A 9,732-nucleotide genomic window follows, 5' to 3' on the forward strand; every position below is an offset into this window, starting at 1 on the left:
GCGTTAACTAAAGCGAGAAGTATTTCTAGAGATGGAAACAACCTTGTGTTCATTACGTCCATCCCTGTTTCACCATAAACGTAAGGGAACGCGGCCAATCACTGAAAGGTGTAAGCCAAGGGAAAGTGGAACCTCAGTTGCGTCCTTAACAGGATTGACGAACTTGCGATGTCCTCGCCCTCAACTCTTTCTTTTTCTGATTCATTCACAAGACTTGTCACCGCATTCATTAGATTCTTTTGTACAACTTCGCAGCCAGTCCTTACCCTGTAACATTGGTAGTTTAGTCATTTATTTTATCATCACAATTTACTTTAATGCAATTTATTTTCATTGCAATTTACATTTTCTGCACAAACCAAATTCTTTATTCTTTATGATAAACCAGTCGCATTTACCACACTAGTATCTCATCTAAACAACAACAATCCCCGTGTTCGACCTCAGGTCATTTTGAGAAACTTGTGTTGGAATTATATTTGGTTCCAACATAAGAAAAATTGTGACATGCACTACATCATCGCATACTACGAAGCATATTACCATCAACGCATATACTTAGAACGTAGTATCGCAACAATATCTTTATCGCAAAATACTTGAGCGCATAGAGCATCATCATATTCATATTCATCATTGTGCATATGCTTAAAGATAAACTTAAAGAAATAAATCTTCATCATCAAGTTTATGGCGCCGTTGCCGGGGATCGAACCCAGGTCGCCCGCGTGATAGGCGGGAGTACTCACCACTATACTACAACGATCCTCAGCCGCCCGTGAAACTTATAATGAATGCAAGGTTGTTTCCATCTCTGGAAATACTTCTTGCTTTAGTTAATGCATTCTTCCAACCTTCTCTCGATAGGCGGAATGACATCTTCACTTCTGCTCTCACAGATGAAGATGCCGTCGAGCATGCTTTAGCTAAACTCACCCGATTACCTTAATAAGGATTAACTCACTCGTTTAATCCTTCCCTTTTACCCAGAGGATTAAGGACACAAGATGGAGAAAATGGATGATAAATGTATGGAAAGGAACAGAGAGATGATAATGATGACGATAATGATATTTAAATCTAAAGATCAGTGTTTGATACATGATTTGTGAATGAAAGATTAAAAAAATATGAACAAAGTAGATGAATGAAAGAATAGAAACAAATACGGAAAGAGTGTCAATGTCTTAACACATATCCCGATCGGAGACGTTGTGCTTGTCGGCATGTGGATGAGATGGAGTGGAAAGCTTCCCTCTCAGGCTTGCTTTCTCGGTAGAAGTGACCTCTTGCACAGAGCTTCTTCTTTGGGAATGGAAAGAATTTCTTGCTCAGAGACTCACCTTTCAGCCTTGTCTCATCGTTCTTCTAGATTTTCTCTGTAAAGTCTCTTCAGACCAGCCTCCCTTGTAATGAATTCAATGAAGCTATTTATAGACCTTGGCTCTTGTATTGGTGGTCCCACTATGTAATTCTGATAATTCCTACCATGGCGTAATGGAAAAGTCCTCTCTGCTTTACGATTAATCTGTCAGAATCGTACAATAGAAAGCTGTACACGAGAAGTCCTACAAATGCGTTGCTCTTCACATCTTCGACCGATCATCGCATACAGTGTAGTTGTTTTGATCTTTTATTGATTGCCGCATGCGGTAGAAATGCGATGATTGCTTGAATCCATGATCGATCGTTGCATGTGCTTCAATTGTGTTTATCATTTTTCGTTCTAGATCGATTGGTGCATGTTATGTAGATGCGTTGTACATTTTGTCCTTGAGCAATTAATGTATGCAGTGACCTATTTCCTGTAAAACAAAGACTTGGACATTCTATTTCGCCATCGCAATGGGGTTAGTGGGTGTGTTCACGACACTTTATAATTTTCATATTTCTAAGCCAATTCTTATACTATCGATGCAACTTTTCCATTTTTTTGTTGCATAATCTAAATAAAATAGCATAAATAACTTATATTTCTACAAGTTATCAGGCTCCAACGAATAAGCCCACCTCTTTGCTTCGTCTCTAAGTGTGTATGGAAAAAGATATAGTCTGATGCCTTCTGGAGTCACGCCAAGAATGGAGAATGTGTTGCACATCTCTACAAAACTGGTCAGATGTGCATGTGGGTCCTCTCCTTGCAAACCTCCAAACTGACCCGCATTCTGAATCATTTGGAGCATGACAGGCTTAATTTCGAATCTGGCGTTCTCCTCTACTATAGGCCTTGCGATACCCGGCGAGAAGTCGTATAAATTAGGTGCCACATAGTTCCTCATGGGAATGTTACGGTCAGCGGCTAGCAAGACTAGGTCTTGTGGCGGCCATTCATTCCCCGATTCCCTTTGGGCCTCTCGTTGTTGTTCGCCATATTTCTTCTATGCCTAGTACGGTTTTGACGTGCTCTTCTGCGAAAGGTTTTCTCGATTTCTGCATCGGCGTTGAATTCTGGCTCCGTTCCTATGTTCATGCACCGCTAGCTTGCTCTTCGCTTATGCAGACTGTACGCCAAAAATCTTTCCTACAAAATATCACAAAAATATTCAGCACTAAAATTACCAAACTTGTTGGGTTTGAATTGCGGCGGACGTAAATGCATTGCTTAATCACGCTTCTCGATAATATATGCGATACTACGCTTTATAATGCTGTATGTGATGCTGCTCAAATGCGCTCGTAGTATGCGTTCATGTAGTATGTATGTGTCACAAGTTTTCTTGCATTGGAACCAAATATAATTCCACCGCAAGTTTCTCAGAGTGATCTGAGGTCGACCACAGCGATTACGATGCTAGATGCGATATTGATGTGATACACGCGACCAAAAACAAAATAATAATGCGTTGTGTTTAAAAAGTAAAATGCGTCAACAAACAAATAAATAAACAAATAAATGAATAACTGTGAAGTTGTGCAAGTGTCTGAGGGAATGCAATGGCAAGTCTTGTGAAATGTATCAAAAAGAGAATGGGTTGGGGGAAAGGACATCGGAAGTTTATCGATCTTGTTGAGGACGCAACTAAGGTTCCGCTTTCCCTTGACTTACACCTCTCAGTGATCAGCCGTGTTCCCATATCTCTATGGTGAATCAGGGATAAACATTATGAATGCAATGTTGTTTCCATCTCTAGAAATACTTCTTGCTTTAGTTAACTCATTCTATCAACCTTCTTTCGAGAGGTGGATTAACATCTTCGCTTCTGCTCTCACAGGTGAAGATGCCATTGAGCATGCGTTAGCTAAACTTAGCTGACTTCTTCAACATGGATTAACTTACTCGCTTAATCCTTCCCCTTCACCCTGGAGAGGATTAGTTACACATGATGAGAGAAATGGACGATGAATGTATGGTGGAGAATAGAGAGATGAAAATGAATATGATAATGATATTAAAAGATAAAGCATTTGTTACAGATAGATGAATGAAAGATTAGAAATGAATCACAGTTGATGAACAGAAATGAGAACAAATGCAGTCAGCGTGTCAATGTCTTGACACGGATCCCGATCGGAGTTGATTTTGCTTGCCGTGTAGGAGAAGTGAGGTGGAAACTTCCTTCTCATGATAGTTTCCCAAGTAGAAATGATCCTTGCACAGAGCTTCTCTTCGGGATTGTGAATGATTTTCTGGCTCCCGAGATTTCCTTTGGACTTGTCTCGTCTATCTCCCGGATTCTCTATGAATGTCTCTTTAGACTAGCTTCCTCTCTTTGGAATTGATGTAGCTATTTATAGAACTTAGCACCTCCTTCGTCAGTGGTCCCGCTCTGAAAAGTTTCTTATTCTGCCAAGGCTTGGTGGAAACGTCCCCTCTGCTCCACATTCAATTTGTCAAATCGTACAACAGAAAAGCTATACAATTTCAGAAATCCCCACGAATGCGTCGCTCTTTTTATCTGCGATCGATCGCCGCATGCGGTGCAAATGCGTTGATCTTTTGATGATCGATCGTCGCACGCGGTGCAAATGCATTGCTCATTTCGTCCACGATCGATCGTCACATACGGTGCGAATGCATTACTCTTTTTGTCCTCGAGCGATCGTCGCATGTGGTAATACCTATTTCCTACAAAACAAAGACTTGGACATCCCTTTTTGCCATCGCAATGGGGTAAGTGGGTGTGCTTCCGATATTTTACAACTTTTTCATTTCTAAGTCAATTTATATATGTTCGACGCAACTTTTTCCTTCTTTTTGCCACATATTCTAAATAAGATGGTATAAATAACTTGTATTTCTACAAGTTATCACCTATTGAATATTTCGAGTAGGGTTTTGAGTTGGAATAGGAGGACACTCCTCCATAAGGACGAACCGGAGGTCATCGATGATAAGTATTGTGTTTATCGTGTTCTTCCAACTAGCGTAGTTTTCGCCAGTCAGTTTGTCAACGGCTAAAAGAGCTAAAGTAGCGGTTGCCATTAATTAAAAGTTGCTAAAAACAAGAACAAACTTAAGAAGTCTACTTGCATTACCACTTTTCACACCAATTTTAGGTTTTAACAAAATAGTTATATTGTACCCTAAGTGACATCTATTTTGCAATGATGCCCCAGCGAAGCAGGACAAAAGTCACTGTTGGGGTGATCAAGTGCTCCTTCATTGGGATGAGACATTCTCAACTATTAAACAGAAACAACTGCTTGTAACTAACTCTAACAGTCACCGTTATTCGGTCCAGAATTTGTTAACAACCTTAACAATTTCGCGTAAGTGTAGCCCCCATTTTAGGCCCTAAAGTCCCGTCCTAATGCGTCCACCGTAGAGAGAAAGTAGATTAGGATAAGAGACTAAAGCAACCTTATCCTTTTCAGGAGATATGATAAGGAGTAATGCAAATAGAGCCATCCTTTAGGGGGACACTCCCAGGGTGCCTTAAGTTGATGCATGACAACGTTATCCAATCTAATGAGAGAGACCGTGGGATATATTGTCACATGTCCCACTCCCACTTACTATAAACATTCTCTCCATTCATCTTAGTATTGACCTACCCAAACACCATTCTTTAGGGGAACACTCCTAGGGTGCCACGAGACCGAGGATAGATCTCACGGTGTGAACTTTATCTGTCTCTTATACACATCTAGATGTGTATAAGAGACAGATATTAACCTACCCAAACACCATTCTTTAGGGGAACACTCCTAGGGTGCCACGAGACCGAGGATAGATCTCACGGTGTGAACTTTTAGGGAGAAACGTGTAGAGGTTTAAGTGAAGTATCATATACCCCAAGTACCTCCCACTAAATGTTCGACCTAGGGATTCATTAACTTAGTAAATCTGGCTATTGATTTTAACTAAGTGGGTATTTAATTTGCTCAAAAACAACTCTTGCTTTTGATAATTAAACAAGTTTGATTCAAGCCATATAAACACTTTGACAGACTTTCATCAAATTTGCATGCATGCAACAAATCTATCTAATTCACCTTTTCAGGTTGGGGTGTTTCGTTTCCGTCAGCTTAAATACCCCAGCCTAGCCAGAACCCGCCTTAGATAAAAGGTCCCTTATAGATAGATTTGGTACATATTTAATCTTTTATTAGTCAGTTTAATCCTATTAAACCGAATTAAAAGATTAAACTTAGATTACTAATCTCATTAGAACCGTAATCTTAAGCCTATCTCAATCAAATTTTAAAACTCTTTTAAAAAACATGATTAAAACCTAAGTTTGCATGCATGTCTTCCTTATTGATTTTAGTTCTAATTTCATTAATTATAACACTTATAAAAAAATGAAACTACTAAAAACATCCACATTGCCAAGTTAGACTAGGTATTCATAACTTTTATAAATTAACCTAAGTGTCATGCTTCATGCAATGTTCATTCATTACTATATATAACTCTTATATAATCTATAATGAACTAAGCATACATGTTCTCATACACCCTTATACTATAAAACTTATAATATAAAGATGATGTATGAATATGCTTAATGCATGCATATATTATAACTCTTATATTATACGATGCATGAGCATGCTTTAATGTAATTTAGTCATGCAAACTACTATATTATAACTCTTATAATATAAAGATGATGCATGAATAAATGCATAACCTATGGTGGGTTTTAAAACTATATGACATACTTTATGGCATATAATTAAACATATATCACATTCATCAAAATTAATGGACCGGGATAATTAGCCTCAAAAATCGAAAATAAAACTATTTATTACATAAACCACCGAGTCAACTGGTTCAAACAGGCGAACCAGGTCTTGAACTGCCCGGGTGAAGCCTCGTTCTTTGATCGTATAGCAGCTCCTTGTGATCGTCGAGTAACGTTGATCAAGTAGAAACGATTGTGTAGCATGGATCGAGTGCCTTAGACTATGCAATGAAATATGAAGGCCATGCGATCGTGCAGCACACATCGTGTAACGCATGCCTAAACGATCGAGTAAACGACTACTATACGATGAAGCATGATCGTCTAAACGATCGAGGATCAAGAGTCAAGTATCTTATACCGAATGATCGAGTAGCCAGTGACAATGCGATGAGCATGCTGGCCTACTCGATCGTTTGGTGCGCGCGTCTACCATGCATCATGTATCATATACTCTGCGATCATTTACCTCAGCGTCTAAGCGATTGAGTAGCCAACAACATGATCGAATAAACTCTTTACACGATCAAGTAGAACTTTCTACACGATTGTGTAGCCAAATTTAAACGATCGTTTAGCTTGGGCTACACGATGCGACCAACCCTTGGTCTCCTTCCTCGAAGTGAACAGCATCTCCATGCGTTGAAGCTTCATCATGAACGACTCAAACACACCAAACACTTTGAATACGACTCGATAGCAAAATATTTATGCCAAAAAACGTAGGGGGCCTTACAAATTAACTTTGAAATGTAAAGAAAGCTTTAAAACCAAAGGCAATCATCCCGTAACATCCATCAATTCACATCCACAACTACATCTAACACTTAAACGCATTGTAGAAACATAAACCCCACCAAGACTGCAAATGTAATTCAATACATCAATGGAATTTGGAATATCAGAACAACCTGGCTCTGATACCAATTGAAGGAACTCTAAATATAGAGAACCAATGAGCGGAAACGGATCGTTCCAAATCTCATTATGAAAGAACAAGACATTTCCAATCAAACAACAATTATGCATAACGAGTAAATTACAGCATGCTACAAAGGTAAAAACAAAGGGGATCAAGTAAACATACCCTTGAAGAACCTTTTCTTCTAGTATTTCCTCAATCGAACTCAGTAATGCGTCCCACAGCACGAATGCAACACGCCTCTGGAAAATACTCGAACAGAAACAAGTGAAACTCGATCCTTGACCCTCAAATAGAAACTTGACACTACCACGAGGCTATCTTGGTATTCTCGGTGTGAGAATTCAGGAGGTGTAGGCTCTATATGGATTTTGAAGAGGGAAGGAGAAACTGGACGATCAAGTAAGTGGGAGAAGGAAGAAATCTATCGTATAGACTTACGTACTCGATTGTTTAGCAAGTAAGTCAGTATCGTATAGTATCCTCGATCAGTCGTTTACTCTCTCAAAGCTATCGTATAACTTTTTGCTATTTGTGCCTGGATAAATAAAATAAAAACTATTTTCACTTTTATCCATTCGGTTTCCATAAACTGTCCATAACCAACTACTAAGTCAGTTATTGGAGAAAACCAAAATCAATTATCTTATAATTAATTTATTATAAATAAATATAATAGCTAATTTATCATATTATATTTATAATCTATATTTTTAATATCACATCATATGTAACATATAAACCATAGTTCTTTTTCTTCTTTATGGCATTTAATATAAATCATGTTTATATTAATTCCTCTAATCAAATAATGTATCAAACACATTAAATCAATTATATCACATATAATTGAATCAATTTAGTTATATCATATATAATCAAATTCCCTCTTGTTAATTTGAACACTTCAAACTAGCCCAAAAACTAATTCTCAACATGAATCCATTGAGCTATCAAGGGGACCTTATAAACCTACAGCTTGAAGCTCCAACGGTACGTGAATAACTAACTAAACTCTTTAATCACGATATCCACCATCTGTTAACTACTGGGCACTCCACTAAAGACCGGTAGCTGGATTCTTTGTACTAAAAATATATTTCTGTGTCCATTAGATATAACCAATCAACAGTACGATAACCCTTCACAAATCGCTCGTAAGTATAGTTGGGTCAATTCACCATTTTGCCCCTATAGTTACATCTAACTCCTTAAGTATCACTAATTCCTCTAATGAACAATACATCATAGTCCCACTATGAGTAAACCCTTCTTGTGCCAAGAGAAGGTGTGGTGTCACATTGTCAAGCCCCAGAATCAACCCTTAAGGGAGTAATTTATCTATTTACTCCTGCTTTGGGGAAAGAGTGAATTCCATCTTGTATAGCTGAGTTCTCAGCTCCTCAATCAAACGAATCCCCAAAGTGGTAGGTTTGAGTCGGCGATCTGGCCACTCGCACCCATGCAAATCAAAGGACCGCTTTCATAGGCAAGAGTTCCTAACTCACTCAGGATTAAGGTCATGTTACTTATGTCATCCTAGTGAAATGAAAGTCTCTGTCATGAACGATGTTATATAACGAGACTAAACATATCGTGGTCCGATCTTATACAAACTCCTTTATATAGAGCATCCTCATTCGTATGTCTAATACATGAATGGTCAGGATCAGACCATTTGTAGCACTTTACAACACTTGTAATATCTACAAAGCGGGCCACACTCATAAGGTCACCAGGATAAGGTTTCCCTCCTTTATCCATATACTACAGACCATTTAGGTTATCACTTAAAGTATGATCCACTTGTATGTCTCCACATACATGCTTAAGTTACAACAATAACCATGGATCTTAGTTTATTGATTTGTGGTTAATGAAACTAAAATATCTCATACTTTATAGACTGAAGTGGATAAAATATCTCATATTATAAATCACAAAACTGTTTATTCATACATATGTTTACAAACTACCGGACTCTACGAGATTTAGGGGATCAGCCCCAACAGTTGGATCTCAAGCAGGTTATTTGTTCACATGAGGAGGAACTGCTATACATGGCGATCAGTGAAACAGACCATAACGGTCACTTTCTCAAATCATGCTAAAATTCTTGCAATTCACGAGGCTAGTTGAGAATGTGTGTGGCTAAGGTCAATGACTCAGCACATTCGTGAAACATGTAGCTTGTCTTCTAATAAAAGTCTTCCAACAATATTATACAAAAACAACACAACTTGCATAACCCAAATCAAATGAGGATATATTAAAGGAGATAGAACAAAACATATTTTACCGAAACTTTTCTACACTCATGATCTTAAAAAAAATATGACGACATCACTGATTTGTTCGAAGGATAACCTAACAAACTTATTTATAAAGGCATTAAGAATCGTAGCTTTTGAAAAATTGGTGCACAACATTGCAATGCGGCGACTCAAAGATCTTAAGTGATGTTTTCGTGAGAGGGAGTAAATATATTGTATTCTTTTAGGAGTATATATTATATGAAATATGTACCATTTTTCCTTCACTAGGATTTTTTTCCCATTGAGTTTTTCCTAGTAAGATTTCAACGAAGCATATTTCATATATATATATATATATGGGCATCTAAGGGGGAGTATTATAAATGTCATAAAAAGAGATGTCCAATACTTAGTGTCCTAA

At 38.0% G+C, this 9,732-nt stretch overlaps 1 non-coding gene across 1 annotated transcript; it reads right to left on the reverse strand.

Moving 5' to 3' along the window:
* Positions 1 to 694: 694 nt before the first annotated feature.
* Positions 695 to 766, reverse strand: TRNAD-AUC. The gene has a single exon. It is a non-coding gene; the product is annotated as a tRNA-Asp (tRNA).
* Between the last annotated feature and the right edge of the window lie 8,966 nt (positions 767 to 9,732).

This window comes from Benincasa hispida, chromosome 6 (genome assembly GCF_009727055.1).
Source record: "Benincasa hispida cultivar B227 chromosome 6, ASM972705v1, whole genome shotgun sequence".
Taxonomy (NCBI): Eukaryota; Viridiplantae; Streptophyta; class Magnoliopsida; order Cucurbitales; family Cucurbitaceae; genus Benincasa; species Benincasa hispida.